General features: G+C 33.4%; 1 non-coding gene across 1 annotated transcript; it reads right to left on the bottom strand.

The window, feature by feature from the left end:
- Nucleotides 1–9,624: 9,624 nt before the first annotated feature.
- Trnaf-gaa (transfer RNA phenylalanine (anticodon GAA)) lies at nt 9,625–9,697 on the bottom strand. The gene has a single exon. It is a non-coding gene; the product is annotated as a tRNA-Phe (tRNA).
- Between the last annotated feature and the right edge of the window lie 1,912 nt (nt 9,698–11,609).

Below are 11,609 nucleotides of genomic sequence, written 5' to 3'. Positions count from 1 at the left end.
ATAAAAGTGCTGATACGAAAAAGTATGGAAACTTATTAAAGACACCTCGTAGTCTTTTCAAAAATATTTTTGAATTCACTTTTTTAAAAACGACGTTTTTTACATAGAAAAAAAAAAAAAACTATTCCCGGTTTTGGGATCAATTACCTGCAAACAGTACCCAGAACAAAATACAGATTTATCTTTTGGGGGAGGGAGCAATTACGTGTAAACAGCATGAAAAAATGTCTGCAACAAAAGAATTTAAAAAAAAAAAAAAAAATAGAAAAACACATTTCAGATTTTAGACAGGGGATCACTTTTTAATAGTTATCTTCCATAAATGCGACGTAGTTTAATGAATATTGCAGCAGTCTAGAATGATTTATTTTCAGGCCAAATAAAAACAATTTATTTGTCACAGCGATAATTTAGCTTCAAACTATTTAAAACTAGTAGGGCTTGTGTTCTGGCGTTGCCTGAGGGAATATAAAAGTCTGATCTAACATTAGAAAAATAACTACAAGAGTATTACTTATGACATTTTTTTGTTAATTAAAAAAAAAAATCCAGTGTAAGTAATTTGCGTGATTAATATAGGATCCAAACTGCTGTGAAGTAATTTGCCCCACCACATAAATAAAGCTAACAAATTCTATTAAACATTTGAATTTAACTCAAATACAACTGTACACGTAAAAATTGTTTTAACGAATATCCAAACTGTCTTTGCTTTAAAACTGTTTTATCCTTGTAATCTGGATTATTTATAACGGTTTTTGTTTAAATGGGTGAGCTTTTAGACCAACGCATTTAAGGTGAAAACAATATTACGTACTTACGTGCTATGTCGAAATCAGCATAAATTCCCAAAATTACAAAAAAAAAAAAAAAAAAAAAAATGATCCAGTAGAAAAATAACTATATGTAAATAGAATTTATCGAATTACTGATTTTTATCATATGCTTTAATGTGGAAGAATTGTGCGACTAACACTGTATGACAAACGGACTTATCTCCCTTGACTTGAATTTACTTAATTTAAGAGTCCACCATTATTAAACCGAAAACGTAATTGTGGGTAGTTTTTTTTTTTTTTACTTTTACTGGATCATTTTTCGTAATTTTGGAAATTTATACTAATTTCGACATGACAAGTAAGCACATCACCTGAAAGATATTGGTTTAAAAGATCCCCAATTTAACCAATCACTTTTATTACATAAGTTGTTGGTTGATTTGTCGCGGTTTTTTGTTTGTATCTTTTTGTTTTTTTACATATCGCTTTTACGACATATTTTCCTTAAAACAATTAATATTTTATAGCATTTATGAAACTTACTCCTGTCGGGACAGCGGGTAAGTTTTTTTTTAAGCCTATTTTAATCATATACATAGCTTACAGTGGGTTTTTTCTATTATTTTTCTTATTCCGAAGAGATAATCTAATGTTTATTTTATTGAAGACTACCTGAAGTATTCGGCGTTGCTAGGTCGTATTTGATATATGTAAATATTCCGTCCCCATACATAATTATCTCATTGATTAAACGAAACATTAATTCATAATGGCTTCTTTTTACACTCCCCCATGACGTAGGAGCAGTAGGTGCGTTTTATTTTATAGAAGTCTCACCAGTAGCACTAATTCTTTTTTCTAGTTTAATCTTTTATCTTTTAGTCCTTCTTCTTTCAAAATATAATATAAGAATTGCAATTATTATTTTATATAACAGTGCATATCTGAAAACTGTTAAATCTCCTTCTGTTTTAATTATTTAATGTACAATATATATATATATATATATATATATATATATATATATATATATATATATATATATATATATATATATATATATATATATATATATAAAAAGTTGACATAAGTAATGTATTCTGTTAATGAAATAATTAAAATTTAGTTTCAAACAGTTTAAAATATCTGAACACTGGTAAATGTACCTGTAGCATTCATTTTGAAGAACCTCTACATAAACAACATTTTGGGTGTGACCTCTAACAGGTGTGTCAATGTAAAGTTTTTTTAAGACTTCCATTGCATGAGCAACCAACATGAAACTGGGCATGAGAACAGCAAGGTGTTTGAAGATTAAGTCAGACAACTTTAAGACTTTGTCCTTGAGCTTTATTTTTAGACAAAGCTAATTTTATTGGGACTTTATTTTTAGACAAAGCTAATTTTATTGGGACTTTATTTTTAGACAAAGCTAATTTTATTGGGACTTTATTTTTAGACAAAGCTAATTTTATTGGGACTTTATTTTTAGACAAAGCTAATTTTATTGGGACTTGGAAACGCTTGAACTGAAATGGCATATCAAAAGGAAAAAAAAAAAACTTTAAAATTTCCAATTATTATAATGGCTTGCAAAACATTACTTTTCAAGGATTTTATTGCTAACCGTGTGCCATTACACAGTTTAGGTGGAGCAAGATTTCTTAATAATATAACTGGAGCTCCTTCCTGCAATATCAGGCTATGATGTGGCATCCCGGCGGTTGTAGAGAATTCTACAGGAAATTCTACTGCCTTATCTTCATTAATAACACAATAAATGGATTGATAACTCTTGCAAAAGAGTATAATTGATCATATCAACAGCATCATTTGTAGGGGCCAAGGTTGCTTTCACAGAACCATCCAACATTACGGAAATTTGGAGTAAAATCTTGGAAAACCTTAGTTATCAGATCACCAATTGGATTTACCATCTGGACACATTGTAATTAGTGTAATTCAATATTATTGAACCAATACCGATGAAAAGAAGGTGATTTGAGAAATGTGCTGCAGACTGATCATCAAATAAATGCTTCCTCATAATAGTCTCCAAACTGAAAACCAAAAACGTGGTTATCACGCAGTATTGCAGAAGTGCCAGATTGTCATATCATATTTTAAATGGAAAAAAAAAGAATTTAGGACTAAATCAGATGTTCAGTTCCCAAGCACAGCAGCATTTTGTTTGATAAATAAACCACCTATTAAGTGGGTTAACGTTTTGTAAGCCCTATCTCTTTTTTTGTGTTTGAATGATTGCTTTTGTGTCAACATTGCATTGGTTGATTTCAGTCTCGTGGCGGTTTTTGGATTGTAAATGTCGACTTTTGCAGGTTTTTCGGGTAGGCTGATAACGAATATCACAGTTATATTTGGGTCTGATAAGTCGTTTACAAACGATATCACGTTAGATATCATATGGAAACATATGATAGCTAACATAAAATCTAATGTAATCCCTGGCAGCCTTTTTGTTTTCACAACCGATTAGTAATGCACATACCTGTAACTAAAGCAGACGACAAATCAAATATTTTTCCATCCCAGTGGAAAAAATAGAGTCTTTATTCCGAAAATTGTTCTTAATATAGGAAGATTGGGTTGTTTATTCCGAAAGCCATTCTTAATATGGGGAGGTTGGGAGTGTTTATTTCAAAAGCTGTTCTTAATATGGGGAGAATGGGGGTTTATATTCTGAAAGCCGTTTTTAACATGGGGAGATTAGGGTGTTTATTGCGAAAGTCGTTCTTAACTGGGGGTTGGGGATGTTTACTGTGAAAGCCATTCTTAACATGGAGAGGTTAGGGGTGTTTATTTCGAAAACCGTTATGCATGCACATTACTACTTCCCTGGTTGTGAAACAAAATGGCTGCCAGGGATTACATTAGCTTTTACGTTCAATAACAAATGTTTTCATATCTGAGAAACTACTTATCAGCCTCAAATAGATCTACAGCAGATGCGCTTACGGTTATATCTGATGTGATTAGCGAATCTCTCAATGGAGGCTTCCTTTCTAGGGCAATTGCTCTTGACATATCAAAGGGCTTTGATAGGGTATGGCATAAAGGTCTACTTCACAAGATCTCCAGCTATGCTATAATATATTATTAAATCATTTCTCTCTGATAGGGTCATAAGAATAGTGGTTGATGGACAGAAATCAGAAGCTTATAGTATTAATGTTGGAGTCTCTCAGAGGTGCCTTCTGGATCCAACTCTCTTTCTGATCTACATAAATAATCCCCTAAATCACATCCTTACATCATTCATAGATATTTATGCTTACTGCACTACCATTTATGGCAGCACATCAAAACTGTAAACAACCAAGTTATCTCTGATTCTCTCTTCTCTTATCTTGAGCACATGGTACAATGGGGAAAGAAGTGGCTGGTTAATTTTAATGCATCTAAAACCAAGCTTCTATCTTTACATCATCAACGCTCTGATCCCCATCTGGCATCAATCGAAATGAATGGCTCTCGTCTTGGAGAGGCTCCATGTTTTGACAAGCTTCTGGGATTGACCTTTACTCTTAATCTGAAATGGAACACGTACATCAAATCTGTTGCCAAAGTTGCTGGATAAAAAGTGGGATCCTTCTGTCGATCCAGTAGATATCTCACTGCTGATCCAATTCTCTACTTATATAAGAGCCAGGTACGCCTAAGTATGGTGTATTGTTGCCATATATGGGCAGCAGCTGCTAGAAAGATCTTATCTTGCCTTGACATAGTTCAAAATAGCTTTCGTAGCCTCGTATGAGATGCTCTTTTCTCTTCCCTACAACCTCTTTCTCACAGAAGAGACGTTGCGAGCATGTCTCTGGTTTATCGTTATTTTCATGGCAAATGCTCGTCTGAGCTCCAATCTATGCCCCCTTGCCAAACTTTCATGAGAAACACCCGTTTAACTAAAATCACAATCTTTATCTGTGCCTAAACCTAAATGTAGATTCCATGAACAGAGTTTTTTTTTTAGAACTGCAAGCCTGTGAAACTCTCTTTCGAATGCCAGCTTTCCAGCTGACTACAATATGGTCGTTTTCAAGTCCAACGTAAACAAATTCTTCATGAGCCGTTTCCCTTAAGTAATCCAATTTACCAAATTTACACTACTAACGATTACTATGAAATTGTCCCATTGACCACTGTACACTTAGTAACCCTTATCCTTGAGTGGCCTCTGGGCCTTGATAAGTGGTGATTCCTATGTAAAAAAAATTGAACTGTAATATTCGTTATCATTATACTCGAAAACCTATAAAAGTCGATATGTAAAAATACCGGAAATTTCGTATTTTATCAGAGAAACTAATTATTTAAAAAGTGTCATTAAAATTAATATTTGTTTTCTCAAAATTTAATGATTATTTATATTTTATTATTTACGAAAATTTATATTTTATAATAAATAAAAATTCAGTTTTGTGTTGTCATAATTTTCTAAAAATATTTTAATTCAGTAAATGTGTAAGAAAAACTTTCTAAAAAAAAACACAACACACGAATTCGAAAACTCTTGTATTTGGGTTTGAAATTAATATTTGTTTATCTATCATTCTTTTATTATCTATTTATATTTTTTTATTCATTCTGTTTTAACATGAGATGGGTGCAGTGTTTATTCCGAAAGCTGTTCTTAACATGGGGATGTGTGGGGTGTTTATTCCGAAAGCTGTTACGCATGCGCATGACTAATTCCTCGGTTGTGAAAAAAATGGCTACCAGGGATTACATTAACTTTTATACTGGATAACAAATGTTTTCATATCTGCTAAATTATTTATCAGCCCCAAATTTAGTTTGATATTTGTTATCAGCATACTCGAAAACGTATAAAAGTGAACATTTCAAATGTGAACGGTGAGTTGTAGTCAATGTAAAAATAAAATACCGAATAATTTGTATTTCAGTCAGAAACTAATTATTTAAAAAGTGTGATTGAAATTAATATTTATTTTCTAAAAAAAAAAAGATTATTTATATTTTATTAATTTTGAAAATTTCTATTTTGTATTGAAATAAACCTCTATTTTGTGTTGTCATGATTTTTTTTTAAATATTTGAATTCAGTAAATGTGGAAGGAAAATTTTCTAAAAAAACACAACACACGCATTTGAAAACTTTAGAATTTTTGTTCGAAATTAATATTTTTTTTATCTAATCAATGAATGAATAAAAAGAAAAGATATATCGAAATGTCTTCGTCTTATTCCTTTACAAAAAACAAACAGACAAAAAACAAAAAAAAACAAGGAGAAATAATTAATAGAAAAAGAGAAACGTCATTTAAAGTAAAGGAAAAACTATTTAGAGAAAAGAAAATTATTTAAAGGCAACAGAAGTAATAATTTAATTTAAAGAAAAATAACATTATCAAATATATATATTATTCCTTAATTGGAAATTTATTTTGAGATGAGCATTATATGTTAATTTTATTTTGGACTATTAGTCTCATCTTTATTAGTTGTTGTTTTTTTTAATCTTTTTATTGGTTCACAACGTTTCGGCCAACTTCCTCTGGCCTTCGTCAGGTGGTAACCGCGACGGATAGGAACTTCGAATCTCCTAACAGCATTCTCAGCCATCACTGCCATCCGTAGTTGTTGTCGTCTCACCACATTTTTGACCAATTACCTCTGGCACGCTTTGGGTGGGATTGAAACCGCTATCTTCAGACAATGTTCATCTGGAACTGTAGAGATTCAACGTCTCTATCAACTGCGCCACGGGCCCCGAAGGGCGATCAAGGTTGGATTCTTTGATCTTATAAATCCACATTTATTTATTATCTGATCTTCCATAGTCGGGTCCGTACCGATTGGTATATATATATATTATTCCTTAATTGGAAATTTATTTTGAGATGAGCATTATATGTTAATTTTATTTTTATTTCGGACTATTAGTCTCATCTTTATTAGTTGTTGTTTTTTTAATCTTTTTATTGGAAGTTGGCCGAAACGTTTTTTTAATCTTTTTATTGGAAGTTGGCCGAAACGTTGTGAACCAATAAAAAGATTAAAATTAACATTATTAAAGTTAGGATAGACTATAAATATTTCCAATTCCAGAATCTCGAGCAATATTTACGTATTACTTGGTAAAAAAGAAGAAAGAAGAAAAGAAACGAAGGAACCTGACATTAGCCCAAGTAAGCTTTTCTATCAAAACTGTACTTAGAAGAAATTAATTTTATGTGAGCATTTTTTTTTTTTTTTTTTTTTTTTTACAAAGGCATCACCACATTATCAAGGCCCAGAGGCCACTCAAGGATAAGGGTTAAAGAGTGTACAGTAGAAGTTGGTCAATATAGTAATCATTAGTAATGAAAATTTGGTAAATTTAATAACTTATATGGAACGGCTCATCAAGAACTTATTTACTTTAGACTTGAACAAAACCATATTGTAGTCAGCCGGAAAGCAGGAAAACGGAAGACAATTCCACAGGCGTGCAGTTCTAAGAAAGAAGCTTTGTTCATGGAATCTACGTTTAGGTTTAGGCACAGATAAAGAGTGGGGGAAATTATTGATAGTGTTTACAGCTAGACGAGTGTTTCTTGTGAAAGTTTGGCGAGGGGGGACCATAGATTGAAGCTCAGTTGAACACTTTCCATGAAAATAACGATACATCAGAGACAAACTCGCAACATCTCTTCTGTGAGATAGAGGTTGCAAGGAGGAGAAAAGGACATCTCCTACGAGGCTACGAAGTCTATTTTGAACTCTATCAAGGCAGGACAAGTTCTTTCTAGCAGCTCCTGCCCAGATGTGGCAACAGTATTCCATCCTTGGACGTACCTGGCTCTTATATAGATAGAGAATAGCATCAGCAGTGAGATATCTACTGGATCGATAGAAAGATCCCACCATTTTTCCAGCGGTCTTGGCAACAGATTTGATATACGTGTTCCATTTAAGATCAGGAGTAATGGTCAAGCCCAGAAGCTTGTCAAAACTTGAGGCCTCCTGAAGACGAGAGCCATTCATTTCAATTGATGACAAATGTGGATTAGAATGTTGATGATGTAAAGAGAGAAGCTTGGTTTTAGATGCATTAAAAGTAACCAGCCACTCCTTTCCCCATTGTACTACGTACTCAAGATCAGAGGAGAGAGAATTGGAGAGAACTTGCTCGTTTACTGTCTTAGATGTGGTACCATAAATGGTAGTGTCGTCAGCATAAATGTCTACAAATGATGTAAGGATATGATTTGGAAGATCATTAATGTAGATCAGGAAAAGAGTTGGGCCCAGGATGGATCCCTGAGGGACACCGGCATTAATATTGTGAGCTTCTGATTTTTGCCCCTCAACTACTACTCTTATGAATCTATCAGAAAGAAATGATTTAATAATTGAGAAGACTTTTCCAGCTATACCATAGCTAGCGATCTTATGAAGTAAACCTTTATGCCATACCCTATCAAAGGCTTTAGATATGTCAAGAGCAATTGCCCTAGAAAGATTGCCACCGTCGAGAGATTTGCTAATCCTATGCGATATAACTGTAAGGACATCTGCTGTAGATCTAGCAGAACGGAAACCATATTGAGTGTCACTAAGAAGGTTATTTTTGTTGAGATGTTTGATTACTTCTGTATTTAATACAGATTCTAGCAACTTACTCATGACGCACAGGAGACTTATTGGCCTGTACTGAGAGGGGGATGAGCGATCACCTGAATTCTTAAATACAGGGCATACTGATGAGATTTTCCAGGGAGATGGGAAACTATTCTCCTTAAGACAACGTTTAAACAGTTTTGTAAGTATGGGCGCTAGTTCAGGTTGAAGTTTTTTGAGTACTATAATTGGAATACCATCAGGGCCAGTTGCTTTACTGGAATCAAGGTTTTTGATTAGCTTGGCAACATCACGTACAGATATACGTATATCACATAGCGTGTTTTCTGATACAAGAGGAAATATTGGGGGTTGGCGGTCTTGGTCGCAAAGGGTAGAATTAGCTGCAAAGTTCTTGACAAAGAGTTTGGCTTTGTCTGATGCTGACGAGATTACCTCAGATCCATTGATAATAGTTGGGATGGAGCACACGCTTCTGTTCAGGATTCTGTTTGCTATTTGCCAAAACTGGTGGGAACCAAGCCGCTGCTCAGCTACTTTGGACTTAACAGATTGAGCATACAACTCTCTTGCGTTCCTTATTACTTTCTTACAATGGTTGCTGGCAGTCCTGAAAACGGCTTTAGTTTCCATACATCTATTACGTTTGAAGCAGTGGAAAAAGTGATTTCTGTGCGCAATGGCAGCAGCACATTCTGGAGAGAACCATGGCTGGCTGTTAGGTTTTTGCTGAAATTTTTTAGAGGGTATGAAATGGTCAATACCTACAATTAACCATTCAGTTAGGTCTAATACTATAGAGGACACATCCTTTTTAAACATGGAATGCAGAGGTAGATCAGATATAAATGTACGGAAGCTATCCCAGTCAGCCTTAGTGTATCGATATACTGTACGATGAAGAGGTACGTCTGCATGCGCAGAAAGAAGTAAAAACATGAATGAACATTTCGCGTTTCAACTTGCCGATAGATATCTGTACGCGTTATTTATAAACCCAATAATTTTACTCGTTATGAACCATCCTTGTTGTATGATTACTACTTCCTGTTAATTTCAGTGTTATGTGATCAGTAGTTTAAGAGTTTATCTGTTAAATATTTACACACACACATACGTCTACTGTTTTATTTAGATAGATAGATGACTAGATTAAACCATTTATTGATATTCCTCCGGGCAACGCCGGAACAAGAGTAATGAATAAAACAAATATTTAAAAAAGATGACAACCGCCGGATGCCGAAACCCGGGATTGAACCAGGGACCTTTAGATCTTCAGTCTAACGCTCTCCCAACTGAGCTATTTCGGCCGTCGAATATGTCATTTTCTGAAACCTTTATAAAACTATTTTGTGCTCGCATGTCCTGGCTATTTTATAATCAGTTAACTGTAACTTGATTCTGTCTATTGACAATCGCGCTCTTTCTCTATTCTCTCTCACCATCCTCTTTATCTCTTTCTATTCTTCTCTCTTTTAAGTAGAATATATATATAAAAAAAAAGAACAACTAAAAACAAATGTGACACGTTGAGTCAACTGTTTAGCACGAGTTGGAAAAATATGGAATAAATGAGTTAATAAGCCATACAATAAAAATACAAAGTAAAAAATTTGACATTCTGTTAGCAGTATGCTTCTCTCTTCTTGTCCCCCTCTCTTTCTCTCTCTCTCTCTCTTTATATATATATATATATATATATATATATATATATATATATATTACACACACACACACACACACACACACACACACATATATATATCTTTCTTTTATAATGTACTAGAAACTTTGCTTCTGTGTGTGTGAGTTCGTTCCCTATGGACTTCGAAACAGCTGGTCCGAGCGGCGATTTTTATGAAATTTCACACAAATGTACTTTATGTATCTGGCAGTGTGCTTAGATAGTTTTTTTTTTATCAGAATGTCTTCGATATATATATATATATATATATATATATATATATATATATATATATATATATATATTATATCTTCTACTTTTATATATAAGGAACTTCGTGTGTGTGCGTGTGCGTGCGTGTGTGTGTGCGTGTGCACGTGCGTGTGTGTGTGTGTGCATGAGTTCGTTCCGTATGGACTTCAAAATGACTGGGCCAATTTTTATGAAATTTCACACGAAGGTGCTTAATGGGACTGGAAGTATTCTTGGATAGTGTTTTTTTTTTATCAGAATATCTTTGATAAGTATTGATAAGCGATAATCCAAATAAGCTGATGATTTTGACCAAAGTTAATATTTTACACAGCCGCAGCCGCATATCATCAACATCACTAGTGCATTCAAGAAATTTTATTACCACACAAACCGAAAGGCCCGACATATAAAATCAACAGTAGGTTCTTTGATATGACAGTGGTGCGTTTGAAATGAGTGTTTCTGTTTAAAGCACAATTGCATAATCATACTTGCTTTTTGCATTTTAAACTTTAAGTCATCATATAAAAAGTAATTTTATAAAAAGAACAGTAGGTTCTCTACAGTGCAATATAAACTACAATGTATTGTGGTGTAAGTCACAGGAGGCATGCGAACATTCCTGCCGTTGCACTGCGATGGGTCCCCAACTAGAGCAGGTAATCAATTGATTTGATTGGAGAATGGGTGATATCACTGATGTCGATGACAATAAAAATATGGGAGTGTGAAACATTCGTTGATCATCATTTAATCTCGGGCAACGTCAGTTCTCTCTGCTAGTATATATATATATATATATATATATATATATATATATATATATATATATATATATATATATATTACTTGAAATATATTAATAGTATTATAAAAAAACAAATTATTTTTTCAAAAGTGCCCAACACGTTTGTGGAGCTTTTATAAATAAAATTATATAAACGTTAAGCACGTCTTCCCAGACGCGTAGGTTCGTCCTAATACTTATAAGAAAAAGGGGTCAACTTTTGCGAAAATGCAACATTTCAGATAATGGAACATTAGTGTCTGTAGGTATAAAAAGAATTGTTTATATATATATATATATATATATATATATATATATATATACTAGCAGGCAGCCCGGTATTACCCGGTCATAAAATACGCTTAAATATGATATTTTGATTAATGCAGATTTTGTATTTATTATTATGCTAGCAGTTCAGCCCGGCTTTGCTCGAGCTCTGTGTACTGTTCATAACTGTATGGCATATGTATATAATAAAAAGTGTGAATATGTA

This window comes from Euprymna scolopes, chromosome 18 (genome assembly GCF_053919585.1).
Source record: "Euprymna scolopes isolate OS-2025 chromosome 18, ASM5391958v1, whole genome shotgun sequence".
Taxonomy (NCBI): domain Eukaryota; kingdom Metazoa; phylum Mollusca; class Cephalopoda; order Sepiida; family Sepiolidae; genus Euprymna; species Euprymna scolopes.
Note: the sequence above shows the minus strand (reverse complement) of the source record. Positions and strands in the feature narration are given on the sequence as shown.